Below are 15,172 nucleotides of genomic sequence, written 5' to 3'. Positions count from 1 at the left end.
AAGAACCAAAGGGAGTGACATAAATAGGGTGGGTAATCAAGGAGGTGATGAAGTCCAGGTGAGTGTCAATAAGCTCTGGTACGCGTGCCGATGGTGACAGGTGTGCGTAATATCAGCAGTCTGGTGACCTAATGGCCAGAGAGGGAGTATAGTGACAGTTTCATACGAACAGAAATGTTCGTAAACCATGTGCGCAATCATTTCTAAGCAAATTGTGGGATTTATCAATGTGTACTTATTCTTGCTATCTAATTCATAAACATGAAACCATTTAAGCCTAATTGAATAAGGTTGGAGGCAATTTAGTTAAACCAGTTAAATAATATAAAAGGCAACACTGAGGCATTGTGACTTGTCCAAAATGGAAAATCTTGCATTGCTGGAGGATCTGGCACAAGCTGCATTATGCAGGAAGCGTGTTTTCAATGAGAGTGTAGATTTTATTGCTGAGAGTGACGCTTGGCTTATTAGTAGATGTAGTTTTCCAAGGCATATTTTATTGTAGCTCTGCAACCAACTCTCTCCAGTATTAGAAAGGGAGACGAAACGCACCAATGCCATGCCAGTGCAAACCCAAGTCCTCGCCACCCTGGGATTTATGGCCACTGGAACATTCCAACGGGAGATTGCGAATCGTTCTGGCATTTCACAACCAACCATGAGCAGAATATTGCCTGCAGTGCTTTGTGGCGTTATTTCATTGACACCACAATACATACAGTTTCCGTACACTGCTGTGCAGCAGGCCAGAGTGAAAAGGGATTTCCATACCATAGCTGAATTTCCCAATGTCATTGGAGCAGTTGACTGCACCCACATTGCAATAAAAGCACCCTCATTGTCACGCCTTGACCGTAGATTGCATTGTATGTTTCTATTTTTTTTTGGTCAGGGTGTGATGTGGGTGGGTATTCTATGTTGTAGGTCTAGGTTTTCTTTTTCTATGTGTTTGGCCTGGCATGGTTCTCAATCAGGGGCAGCTGTCTATCGTTGTCTCTGATTGAGAGCCATACTTAGGTAACCTGTTTTCCCATTTTGAGTTGTGGGTTATTATTTTCTGGTTAGTGTTGGGTGCACCTGTCAGAACTGTTGGTTTATCGGTTTTGTTCGTGTATTCATTCTGGATTAAAAGTATTATGGATACGTGCTGCACTTTGGTCCTCCTCTCCTTCCACCAACGAAAATCGTTACAATCATTGAATTACTTCAACTTTGTCAACAGAAAAGGTTGCCAATCTTTCAATGTGCAGGTCATCTGTGAGTCACATTTGGCTTTGTTGAATGTAGCGACCAAATGGCCAGGTGGGACACATGATTCATTCATTGTGCAGAACTGTTCAGTCGGCCTTAACCTCCAGGAAGGAGCTGTTGAGGATGGATGGCTTATTGGTAAGTGACTTGTGTATATTTTAAGGTTTTATTTGCCATGTTAGACCTCTTCTGGGAAACAATATTTAACTGATGTGTTCATAACTGCAGGAGACCTGGGCTAGCCATGAAAAACATGGCTGACTCCCCTCACAAACCCCTCAAACCAACTAGGCAAGGTACCACCAAGCCCAGGGACACACAAGAACAACAGTGGAGTGCACCATAGGCCTGCTGAAAGGGTGTTGGCTGTGCTTGTCTGGGACAGGAGGCACACTGTGATACAAACTCCGCAAGGTCTGCCTCTGAAATGACATTCCTTCAAATGCCATTACGTGAATGTAATACAATGTGAGAATTCCTTTTTAGGTTTGCTACATTGTCAAGGCTTGCAGTGTGCTCCACAACATCGCAATCAAAAACGACATTGCACTGAATGATCCACCCTGACCCGATGAGCCCATGCCTGACAGGGAGTGTTTCCCACCACCCATAGCTCTGGCACTGAGGACCAGAGTCAATATCATACAACAGTTTCAGTTATCTGTTCTTCCAAATATTGTAATTAAAGTAACAAGGAAAACACATTTACATTGCAGCAGAATTTGTCTCACGTTTGACACCATCAACAACTTCTTTCAATGATTGATTTATCTCAGGCAATTGCATACATCCTCCAGCTGCTGTTTAAGTCCAAGAATCTCTTGTTTCAGGACTGCGGCAGTCAAAACATGCGGTGCAGCTGAGGCGCTCGCCAAATAGCCATCCCTAGGTCTTACAAGAAGGTTTCCTAAGGGGTCAGGCGAATCACCCACATCTAAAGATTTCATGTTTTGTTATTTTTTTTTATATTCATTTGTTTCAAATATTTTGACGTGTCCATGTCTGAATATGGTTGTGAAAATAAAACTTGACTTACTATCAGTTGATGTGTCTGGTATTCCTTCAGGGTCTGGAAGCGGGTCCTCAGTATCACCATCACAAATGATGCCAGACACTGAGGTCTCTCCAATTATGGTGCCAATGCGCTGGTCCATAGCACACAGTGAAGAGTCACTCTGCCCACCTCCTGTTGCATTTATATCCCTCTTGTGGATTATATATATTTTTGCCTATGTTTTCAAACCATTTCATTAACTGTTCTGTACTCAGATGAGGCATAATTTACCACAGCTCTAACCTGCTTCCAAGCAGTATTATTTAGCTTATTTGTCAAGCCATTGCTGATGGCTCCAAAAAAGTTTGGCTTGTTTTGCTTCCACGTCGATGATCAAAAGATATATTTCTGCGTCAATTTTTTTCTTTTTTTTGATTTCTCCATTTTGGCGGACATAGATTTGTGACAGTTCTTGCAACTTTAAAGGGAAGGTTTGACCATAAATAGGAATTTAGGGTGGCTCTTTATGTAAATGAGACTTGACATGCACTAGCAGTGTTTTAGAACGTGTCTGATTTATAAAGGTAAAATACTTACAGGTCTGTGTAAATCAAGCGTACTAGCAATTGATAAATACTATGGCAAACGTGAGGGAAGTGGTTATTGAGGGGAGATATCTGGCAGCCCACTGGCTCCACCCCTGTGCCTGATATGGACTTCCTGCCCCAACGAGGAAAGGCTGTGGATCGTTAAAGCCAGGGAGTGCTTGGGGATAAAGGAGGAAGCAGCCTGCACAAAGTAGGAGAGAGCTAAGTGCGTTGTGAAGAGCGAGCAATATCTGTGATATTACCTGTTGTGACCTGGACTGTCGGACTACATCCCTTGTGTACCGGACCGGATTGGCTGAGGAGCCGAGTGTGAGGATTACTCCTGGAAAACGGAATGGACAACGAAAACGGCTTGTGGACTGTGAGGTGATTAGTGAATTCCCTCTTCTCAGTGTACCAAAACCCTGTTTCCGATTAATGGAACCATTTCTGATCAATGCCACGATTCAGAGAGGGCACAGAGCCCTCTCTGGGTATTTTATTTATGTCTAGCAGAGAGTCAATCAGCTCCTTGAAATCCATTTTCAACTGTTCAGAGCTGCCTTTCTTAAAACCCACATGGACTACGATAGAATCATTGTCCATGTCCTGGCATAGTACATTCAGGAGCAGCTTAGTAATGTAATTTACTCAAGCTCTGGGATAGGACATTGTTTTTGCAACAGTCACATTTCTTACCGTGGAGCTGCCCAAAATCACAGCTGGGGGGAAGGATGAGGAAATCCGCCCACTCTTCACATGATGGTACAGGCCTCTGACAGATGGAGAAGCCCTGCTCGATCCATAGCACAGATGGAAGGTTTCCAATGTTGACTTCAAAATCGTAGGGGAAGGAGTATGAGGTAGGCACAGGGGCTGCAGACACAGGTAATCCCAGTAACGAAGGTGCAGGAAGATCAGGCTCCAGGGTGGCGAGACTATTCGTTGTTTGTATCCACTCCGGGCCTACCGTTGGGACTGTAGGCTGTTTTGCGGCAGGCCACTGTCTTTGGCTACCACGGCTCATGACATTCGACCATCGTTGATCGCTATGCTCCTCTTGCTGTGCTCCTTTGACTTCGCTATCAGATGGAGAGGAGAGGCAGGAGATGGCTCCCCTGGCGAATGAACTCCAGGCAACACCGGCCAGTCAGATAACAACAAGATGGAGACCCATCCAACATGTGTGAACATCGTCCAGCCACTTCTGTAGAAAAGGTAAACATTCCACTCTGCCTAATTTCTTATGTAGGCCGGCTACCTGCGTGATCACGAAAGCCACCTCAAACCTATAATCTTCACAAAGCAAACAATTTCCGCATTTAAAATCTGAGTGATCCAGTTTGTCCCCAAAAAAGTAGATACAGCACTGTAACTGTTCCTTTACCTCTCCAGACAAAGAGGGCTCCATTGGAAAACTTAGTCCCAGATTAGTTATCAGCTTAGCTAGGTTAGCGGCTCTTTCAAGCAGACTTTAACCTGTCAGTTAAGCGGTACAAGAAATAGTGGTCCTAGCAGTTAAAAGCTAACCGTGTTGCAGAATCCATGCAAAAACAAGTTTGGTATTTATATTTAACAAATATTAGTTATGTTTTTGAGTTAAAATAACAAACCAAGTGTTTACAGTGTTCAGCTGCACACTCTGCTGACATCAAGAGAATGCAGCAAGGCTAAATGTGCACACAGCGGTACGCGCTAATGTTCCCAAATCCAATTAGCAGGAAAACACTGCCGTAAAATGTGCACCACACATGCGAGAGGTGCCTTGGGCAGAGATGGAAAAATCAGTTTGCATTTAGAGCTCTAAAGATGCAACAACTATCATGGGTTGTTAATATGACTAAGATGATGCCTTTGGCTGTTACACAATGAAAGAAAGTTTATTTAAAAACCAAAAGAACAGGAGAGAGCATATGAGACAGTCTTCATAAAATAATTCCCTCAACATTTCTATGGTGGATTTTGGCTATAGGTGACTTTGAAGCACGTTTAAACCTCTACGGGATTGGTGTCCCTAAACTGGTACAGTTGTTGCTCCTTATGTGACTAGAATGATGTTGTAAACAACAGCCAATTCCCGGGACATAGACATGTGATATACGGGTAGAAAGCTTAATTCTTGTTAATCTATTTGCAGTAGCTATTAGAGCAAAAAAATGCCATGCTATTTTTTTGAGGATAGTGCACAACAACAAAATGCATATCACTGCAACTGGTTTGAGACAATCACCTGAGGGTAAACGATGTACTTCAGTAATCTTGCTCTGATTTGTCATCCTGAGGGTCTCAGAGATCAAATGAAGCATAGTTTTGTTTGATAAAATCATTTTGTAATGCAAATGTAGGAACTGGGTTCAACAGCTTGACCCCACTGCTGTCTCTGGCTTCACATTTGAGCAAACTCCTGGCAGACTTGATACAAAATATTTTGTAGTGAAGTAATTCTCCACTAGATCAGTCTGAAACTGTGTACAAACTGCTGCCATCTTGTGGACAACATCTAAATTACACCTAGACTCCTATGTTAATGTATGGCCTTTATCTTGCATTTCAAAGCTGATAGAACAAAAAAATAAATAGAAAATGCATGTTTTTTTGTTTGTATTATCTTTTACCAGATCTAATGTGCTATAGTTTCCTATATTAATTTCAATAATAATTTTTTAATTCATGAGGATTTGTCCGCTTTTTCTCATCTTGTCTTTTTGGTTCCGACTCCTTCGCTCCTGTGCTGTGTGCACCTTCCCATTTACACCAGAGATCTATATAATGGCGATATGCACATCTCTGCCCTAATAATGGGAGTCATCCCACAAGTATAAAGGCAGGCAACAAGCTGCATTTTTGACAGACTATTATACTAGCTGTCTAGTCTGTGTTTTATAAATGTTCAATAAGCCATAAAACAGAATTGTATAAAGAACTAGCTACTCATTTTTATTCTAGTAATAAAGTAGGCCACTTGATTTTAACATGTGGTCAAGATAACACGTTATTCAAACAGTTGGAGCTGGACAGACAAAGCAACTGTTCTACCTTCTTAGCTAGCAAATAGATCCATGTTGGCTAAACTTGAAATATAAAGGTTAGCTGGCTATTCACTAGCACGTGGGCTTGAGAGATTGTTGATGAGACCTGCTTTACTTTTTTATAGCCTAATGCCTGCTACAAGAAGTTAGTCATTATTAGTGAATGTGTATTTTGCATGGTTCTGGTAAAACATTTTTTACAAAAATTGACATTTCCATAGACTTGAAAGCCAGATTAGTGATTATTGCAAAAAATAAGGTTAAACTGTTTTGATAAACAATGAAATTATTAGTCAGTCTTTGTTGTGGAAGGCTCATATTTAGCCTATATATATATATATATACGCAAATGTATGTGGACACCCCTTCAAATTAATTAACAGAAAATATATTGATGCTAATGATAGGCCTAACTATCTTCTGGTAGATGGAAAGGCTTTCCCCAAAAACAATGGAAAGTTAATTAGCTACAAAGTAGCCTATGTTATAGGTTGTACCAATCAGAAAGAAAGGTTCTAAGGAGGAGCCAAATCACTTTGTGAATAGCAAAATCATTTGGGAAAGTCACAACAACTGATGACGTTCTTCAGGCAGTTAAATGTCTACAAAGAAGAAAATCGCCAGGCTTGGATGGATTCCCAGTGAAATTCTATGACCGATTTTCAGAAAAGCTACTCTCATGCCAATGATCACCACAGCTCTTTTAAAATGCATCATTCCAGAGAGTCTCAACACTGCAATTATCACATTATTTTAAAAGAAAGATAAGGATCCTTTGCAATGTGGTTCGTATCGCCTTGTCTTTATTAAACGTTGACTATACATTTATCACAAAGATATTAGTGTCGTCTGGAACAAATAATTCAAAAGCTAATTTATATAATTTAAACTGGATTTATCCAGGGCCGTTCATCTTCAGACAATTTACACAGATTATTGAACATTATCTACCTCTCTGAAGATCATACCTCTCCCAAAGTAGCAGTATCTCTTGATACCGAAAAGGATTTCAATAGAGTAGAATGGGATTATCTTGTACTGGTTCTACAGATATTTTAATTTAATATTCTGTTCATGGTCTAGACACTATAACTCTCCTACGGTCTTGGTTAACACTAATGGGTGTAGCTCTAGTCTTGTTATCTTATTATGAGGAACAAGACAGGGTTGCCCTTTATCCCTGTATCTATTTGCCCTGGCTACCGAGCCATTTGCATCGGCCATCCGCCTTTCAACCGATGTTACTGGAATTCAAGTCAGGGTTTAGTCACAGGTGATCTCATTATGCTGATGTTTTTCTGTATTTGACAGAATCTTTATTTTAACCTCACTCCTCAGGATGCTCAATGTATTTAACTCTAGTTCAGGATACAAAGTAAATTGGTTTAAAACTGACAATGTCTAAATTCAATGCTGAATCAGTAGAATGTACTTTCCCATGGAAATAGTCTCATGAGCACATTCAGTATCTTGGGGTGTTGATCCCTTGTAAATGTAATGATGCATATAAAATCAATTATCTCCCTATCATATCTAAAATTGAAAGCGATATTACAAGATGGAATTGATTGCCAACTTCCTTTTTTGAAGAGTGAATATAATTAAAAGGAACATTCTACCCAGACTTAACTATCTTTTCCAGACTCTGCCCATTATGGTACTGAAACATTTATTTTCCAAGATCCAAAGCCTAATTATTTATACATTTTATTTGGAAAGACAGTACCCTAGGGTTCAAATTAACCTACTATATAAAGTAGGAGGTTTGGGTATACCCCATCCAAAGTGTACTACTGCACCGCTCAGTGAAGAGCAATTAGACAATGTATGGTGCAATCACCGGAGGCCTGTGTAAAGAGGGGAATACACAGTGGACTTCCATAAGAGCTACATTATATAATTTACTTTGGGGCAAAAAAAGGAAAAGTTATTACTAATAATCCTGAGATATGGCATGCAGCCCATAAATTCTTGAAATGGGACCTTCCCTTATCCTATCTGGAAGAACCCATCTCTGCCTTTTTTTAATCAGATTGTATTGGTCACATACACATGGCTAGCAGATGTTATTGCGAGTGTAGCAAAATGCTTGTGTTTGTAGTTCTGACAAGCCTTGGGTTAAGCCTTGGTATGATAGAGGCATCAAAAAAGTGCAACATCTCTTTTATGAAGGTAATTTTGTTCATTCAATGAAAGAAATTACAATCTTTTCAAAAAATCATTAAACGACAAAGTCCCACTTCTCTCTCAAGTCACCATCGAGCGATGGAGAGGAAGCACTATCACTGCCCGGCCATCCCGAGTTCATCGGACCAGTCAATTTAGCATTTCTGCAGTATTTTTGAGCATGTCAAATTAATGATGGTAAATGACCATTGAAACATATTGCAAATGGACAGCCGTGCACCTGGTGATTGGAACGGGTTACCAGGAGCGAATTCTTGGAAATGGTTTTGAATGCCTTTAGGTGGGTGCAAGGGGTCCACAGCTGGGAAGGGAACACCCCCCAACCGTGGTCAGTTTGGATGTTTTTCATAAAATTGTTAAACGACAGAGTCCCACTTCTCCCTCATCATACATGACAAATAGACCTAGGTTGATTCATGGCTTGTATTCGCCTACATTAATTTCACATGCACATATCCTTGCTTCAGGTCCTGAGCTACAGGCAGTTAGATTTGGGTATGTCATTTTGACGAAAATGGAAAAAAATGGGTCTAATCCTTCTAAAATAACTCTGAAGGTGGGAAATAAGATGATGTGTGTCAGATGGAACCACTTAGAAAAATATAATGAAATTAATTAATTGAAATGTACCACTGTACTTCAACAATTTATTTAATACCAATATTTGAATAATTGTATCTATTTTGTTTGCTTTTATTATAATTATTATTTTTGCTTGATTTCTTGTTATTAGTGATGTTCATGACTTGTTATGTTTTCTCTGCTCTTTTCTCTTCCAGAGGGAACAGATGGGTGGGGTTGTCAGGGAGAGGGAAGGTGGGAAATTGGGTGAGGGGTGGGGTTAAAAGTGGGTGGACAAGAAAATACCATTTAGTGTAAGATGAATGACTGTTCATTTGTATATTATGTCATTGTTCAGGAATAATTGTGAACATTTAATGAAAACAAATTTTAAATGCCTACCTGGAATCATGATTTTTTTTTTTTGCATCAATCCAGTATGGCCATTTGTTTTGCACTCCATCTCATGTGCGCTACAAAAACTACAGAACATTTATTAGATTTTTCCCAGACATCAAAAGTGGTCTCCTGATGTGGTTTAACCATTGCTGTGGACTTAGAACATCTAATTTGGTAGTTGTTTAGTTTAAAAAGTGTGACTTTGAGAGTGAAAACCTATTGAGACAATGCCTTTTTTTTTTTTTTTTGCCAAATTAGAGTATGCAGTACCCAGTTCTCCAGGCACCATTTACACTACTGGTAAATGCGTAAGTGCAATGGCACAATTCCAATATCTAATAGGCCTAGCTTACACACATGGGTGATTAGTAATAATGTGTTCACTTTATAGAGCACTTTTATTGCAACGCTGGTGATATGTGTCAAGGCTATAGCCTAATATTTAAGTTGTAGTAGCCTGTCACAATTGAAATGGTTGGCCCATTCCATAGCCTAAGTAGGATAAATTATTATTCATTGAATTCAGTGCTTTTAATGACAACACGGGCAACAACGTGTCCCATGTTTAGTAGTAACCCCATGGGAGTCACAGATCATCTGACAAAAGAAGCAAGGGATATCATTGAGTTGAATGACTTTTTCTGAAAATAAGTTTCTTGAAAGTGTAGGTTAATGTATGTGTTTGTTTATGCTGTGAAAAATATTTTCTATTCACGTACACCTTCATTTGGTGCAGAGGGTCTTTGAATGGAGATATGGGTCCCATCTATGTCACCAATGACACTTGGAAAATCTGTGGGATGAATTGGCCAATTTATTTTATTGTATCATGTTGCCTAGGTTTATACATTTGAGATTAACAAAGTAGTCAACTGACAGTCAACTGGCTTCCTGTAATTCCGTAAAGGTCCTCCTTGATGGACAGCTTGATGGTCAGGGAATGCAACAAAGACGTCAAAATATTTAAGATCCTTAAGTCTATTGATGCACACGTGCGTCAGTCTAAGTAATATAATTTCTCCATCAAAATCTGTCACTTTAAGCTAGATATATTTTTGCATGGGCTGCCTCTCAATCCACCACATCCGCCTATGTCGACCTTCTGCGGTGGAAGGTGGCGGAGCTACAGCTGTGTTTGTTAGACCATGAGACACCCCGAAAATTGATGTTCTCACAAAAACATCTGTAGTATCTGAAAGGTTTGGTCTACAAACTAATGGCCACTCTATGGAAAGGGGAATCTCACAAATGACAGTGTTCTCCGTTTTGCTCTATGACTCCCACAATTGTCACAGGACTCGTTTTGAAGATAACCCATGCAAACAAATGGAAGTATGGAGGTAGTTTTGTGCCACTAAAAATAAGGGGTTAAATATGTGTCCAAAAAAACCAAAGAGATATTTCCTGAACTTTATTATATCTCCTAGATATACGACACCACGCTGCATACTTCTGGCCCTTCCTTGGACACTGTGCTATCTAACCTCCAAACGAGCTTCAATGCCATACAACACTCCTTCCGTGGCCTCCAACTGCTATTAAACGCTAGTAAAACCAAATGCATGCTTTTCAACCGTTCGCTGCCTGCACCCGCACGCCTGACTAGCATCACCACCCTGGATGGTTCCGACCTAGAATATGTGGACATTTATGTACCTAGGTGTCTGGCTAGACTGTAAACGCTCCTTCCAGACTCATATCAAACATCTCCAATCTAAAATCAAATCTAGAGTCTGCTTTCTATATAAATATATTCTATATTTCTATATATAGCTTTCTTCACTCACGCCGCCAAACTTACCCTAGTAAAACTGACTATCCTACCGATCCTCGACTTCGGCGACGTCATCTACAAAATAGCTTCAAATACTCTACTCAGAAAAACTGCATCCAGTTATCACAGTGCCATCCGTTTTGTTACTAAAGCACCTTATACCACCCACCACTGCGACCTGTATGCTCTAGTCGGCTGGCCCTCGTTATATATTCGTCGCCAGACCCACTGGCTCCAGGTCATCTACAAGTCCATGCTAGGTAAAGCTCCGCCTTATCTCAGTTCACTGGTCACGATGGCAACACCCACCCGTAGCACGCGCTCCAGCAGGTGTATCTCACTGATCATCCTTAAAGCCAACACCTCATTTGGCCGCCTTTCCTTCCAGTTCTCTGCTGCCTGTGACTGGAACGAATTGCAAGAGACTTATCTCCCTCACCAACTTTAAACATCTGCTATCTGAGCAGCGAACCGATCGCTGCAGCTGTACATAGTCCATCGGTAAATAGCCCACCCAATATACCTACCTCATCCCCATACTGTTTTTATTTATTTACTTTTCTGCTCTTTTGCACACCAGTATCGCTACCGGCACATGACCATCTGATCATGTATCATTCTAGTGTTAATCTGCAAAATTGTAATTATTCACCTACCTCCTCATGCCTTTTGCACACAATGTATATAGACTTTCTTTTTTTCTACTGTGTTATTGACTTGTTTATTGTTTACTCCATGTGTAACTCTGTCTGTTCACACTGATATGCTTTATCTTGGCCAGGTCACAGTTGTAAATGAGAACTTGTTCTCAACTAGCCGACCTGGTTAAATAAAGGTGAAATAAAAATAAATAAAAAATATAGGACAGACACTTCAAAACCTTATTCCTCATGACACATTTATGGAATCTAAAATTCTAAATCGAATAGCTAAATGATCCATATTTTTTTCTCTCCATATGTTAGCTTAGTACCCCCCTTGACAAATCGTTCAGCATTGCCCACATTCTTATAGGAAACTTCAAGTGACAAAACGAGTGTTACAAAGTGGGATTCAAATTGATTTAATTGTCTTTTTTTTTTTTGTCAACGATCTACACAAAACAATTATAATGGAAAATAAAACACGGTCTTGATTAGATAGGAATTCAACCCCCTGAATCAATGCATGTTAGAATCACATTTGGCAGTGATTACAGCTGTTAGTCTTTCTGGGTAAGACTCAGAGCTTTGCACACCTGTATTGTACAGTATTTAACCATTGTTCATAAATACATTTGTCAAGTTGGTCATTGCTAGAAAGCCATTTTCAAATATTGCCTTAGAAGACAATTTAAGTTAACTGCAACTAAGGCCACTTGGGAACATTCAATTAAGCAGTTCCAGTGTATATTTGGCCTTGTGTTTTACGTAGTTGTCCTAATCTCCTAGTGTCTGTTGAAAAGCAGACTGAACGTATCTCTACTCCGTTTATTTTTATCAACAAACTCCCTAGTCCTTTCCGATGACAAGCATACTCATAACATGATGCAGCCACCACCATGCTTGAACAAAATAGAGAGTGTTACTCAGTGATGTGTTGTGATGGATTTACCCCAAACAACCCTTTTTTTTCAGCACAAAAAGTACATTTATTTGCCATATTCTTAGCAGTATTTTGTACAGGCTTTCTTTTCATACTGTCATTTGTTAATATTGTGGAGTAAATTAAATGTTGTTAATCCTTAGTTATCTCCTATCACAGCCATTAACTCCAACTATTTTAAAATCACCATCGGCGTCATGGTAACATCTCTGAGCGGTTTCCTTACTCTGCAACAACTGAGTTAGGAAAGGTGCCTGTATCTTAGTAGTGACTTGGTGTATTGATACACCATACAAAGTGTAATTAATAACTGCACCATTGGCAGGAGCAAGGAGTATGGGTAGCCAGGCAACAAGCCTTACTGTCGGACAAGAATCTGATTGGCAGAGAAGCCCCTTCTTTATTTACCAGCACAGGCTAAGGTCAAGTTAACCTAGTAGGTAGAAGGTTTGCTATAGAGTATTCGTTGCTATGGTTTCTGATCAGGCTATACATCACGTTCAATTTCTGAAACCAGAAATTCTGAGGTTGCTCAAATTCTGGTACGACGGATTTCACTAACTCTCTAATCCGGCTTTCTGGAATAACCCTCAGGTATGTGCGCTTTGTAAGCAATCAATTTCCAGGAAAAAGAGAAACAACAGACGTACTCTCAGGCCCCCATTGGCAAGTAGACTAAAGTTGTCCATTGTTGCCCTACAGTCTGGTGGAATGTGTCTGTAGTCAGACTGACATAGTTCCACTTTTTGACCAGAGCAGATTGTTCCTTTTGTTTGTCCAAATGTCACAAACGCAAAAGTGAAATTTACTTTTCTCAGTCTTGCTCACTAGCCCTCTAATTTAACTTACCCTCAGTAACAGAAATAGGAAAAAGGACCACAGGGGGATGCTGTTGCTCCACTACTCTGATCGACAGTCTGAGTGGTGAGTCTGGGTGTGGACCATTCCCAGCCCAGACAATACACGTTACAGTACCTTCTGTGCTCAACTGAGGAGCCACATTATACACGGGTCCACAGAATATTCACTGAGTATAGCAAACATTAGGAACACCCTTCTAATATTGAGTTGCCTCAATTCATCAGGGCATGAAGGTGTTGAAAGTGTTCCACAGGGATTCTGGCCCATGTTGACTCAAATGCTTCCGACAGTTGTGAAAAGTTGGCCGGATGTCCTTTGGGTGGTGGACCATTCTTGATACACACCGGAAACTGGTGAGCGTGAAAAACCCTGCATCGTTGCAGTTCTTGACTGGTACGCCTGGCAAACTGGTACGCCTGGCTCCTACTACCATATCCCATTCAAAGGCACATAGATCCTTTGTCTTGCCCATTCACCCTCTGAATGGCACACATACACAATCCACGTCTCAATTGTCTCAAGGCAAATCCTTGTTTAACGTGTCTCCTCCCCTTCATCCACACTGAAATGGATTTAAGTGACATCATAAAAGGATCCTAGCTTTCACCTGGAATCACCTGGTCAGTCTATGTCATGGATACTCAATGTATGTGGATCACTGAATATATATATATATATATATATATATATATATCCCAAGTTGAAGCTACAATCTGCATGCATTAACTTGCATCACTCCCATAGACATACAGTATGATATAATTGGTCATTCCAGATGTGGTGTAGATAAAGCTGTATGGAACTGGGGAGGTGCAGCAGTTTATACATGCTTGAGCAGCCCCAACCCCTGTTTATTTATTTCCCACATCCTGCCTTCCAATTGCCTTTCACACTCTCCCTGCTGCATAATCATGTTTGTGGTTTTGATAATCATAATGCCAGTACTCACAATGTGTAAGCCTCGAATGGCTGGATGCTGTACAAGGTCGCCCACTATTTGCCCTTAACATTTCCCTTAATCCACCTAATCTGTTATGCATCAATGTCTATTTAGCAAATCTCTGATTTAACCCATCTGATTCGTCCAAGGCTTTCAAAACATTTCATAACATTTCACAGCTCGCATAGCACTCTGACACAGGCATGTTTGCGTGCAGCTTTCTGTAAGTGCTAATGATAACCGCAGTGTTTGGCAAGGCCACCTTCGGTCCAAAGAGGACTGCTGGACACATTTCTCATTGGATTTCCTGTTTGGATTTTGTGCTGGGTGTGGTTTTGCCAAGTAAGAAAAATCTGGGTGTATTTTTAAAAGCAAGATGTCCCATTCCTCTTGAATACACCATACTGAGTATACAAAACATGAAGGATACCTGCTCTTTCCATGACATAGACTGACCAGTTGAATTGAGGTGAAAGCTATGATCCCTTATTGATGTCACGTGGGTGGTTGGTTGTGTGCAACTCAATATTAAGGTGTTCCTAATGTTTTGTATACTCAGTGTATAACTTCATCCATCTCTTTGTAAACAATATGAATAACTACTTTTTAGTAAAGTTCTATTTATCAGGAAATGTCAGGACAAGTAACGTTTGACCACAGGTGGCCAGTGGCACCTTAATTGGGGGAAATGGGCTCATAATAATGGAATGGTTATGAACACATTTAACACATGGTTCCATGTGTTTGATACCATTCCATTCTCTCCATTCCAGCCATTATTATGAACCATCCTCCCCTCAGCAGCCTCCTGTATGTTTGACCAATGTTGTCTGACTCTCAGTCAGTCCATCGGTAGCTTTTATCACACAAACACTTCTCGTCTCTGGAATTTTAAGAAAATCTGTATCAGTGCTAAGCGGAGACTGGGGATAAAGGATCCATACAGACAGACCAGCCTCTTCTCCTCTAGCTGAGAAAGACGTATGAGAGCAAGTAAGATTTGAC

At 40.4% G+C, this 15,172-nt stretch overlaps 2 long non-coding RNA genes across 5 annotated transcripts in view; both read left to right on the top strand.

Moving 5' to 3' along the window:
• The first annotated feature begins 1,052 nt into the window (after window positions 1–1,052).
• Window positions 1,053–2,292, top strand: LOC118394247 (uncharacterized). Of its 2 annotated transcripts, XR_004827702.2 has the most exons (4): window positions 1,053–1,389; window positions 1,480–1,665; window positions 1,738–1,929; window positions 2,082–2,292. It is a non-coding gene; the product is annotated as an uncharacterized LOC118394247 (long non-coding RNA). The 2 variants fall into 2 exon arrangements; XR_004827701.2 differs by having other exon boundaries at window positions 1,738–2,292.
• Window positions 2,293–3,028: 736 nt separating this feature from the next.
• The window catches only part of LOC118394246 (uncharacterized), a 69,631-nt gene continuing 57,487 nt past the window's right edge, over window positions 3,029–15,172 (top strand). The window contains exons 1-3 of one of the 3 annotated variants that reach the window (XR_004827700.2): window positions 3,029–3,219; window positions 3,922–4,050; window positions 8,828–8,908. This is a non-coding gene — a long non-coding RNA (uncharacterized LOC118394246). Of the gene's footprint in view, window positions 3,220–3,921; window positions 4,051–8,113; window positions 8,596–8,827; window positions 8,909–15,172 lie in introns of those variants that run through there. The other 2 variants (XR_008064016.1, XR_004827699.2) reach the window with 2 other exon arrangements.

Source organism: Oncorhynchus keta, chromosome 14 (assembly GCF_023373465.1).
Source record: "Oncorhynchus keta strain PuntledgeMale-10-30-2019 chromosome 14, Oket_V2, whole genome shotgun sequence".
In the NCBI taxonomy this organism is placed as follows: Eukaryota; Metazoa; Chordata; class Actinopteri; order Salmoniformes; family Salmonidae; genus Oncorhynchus; species Oncorhynchus keta.
This window is presented reverse-complemented; position numbering and strand designations above follow the sequence as displayed.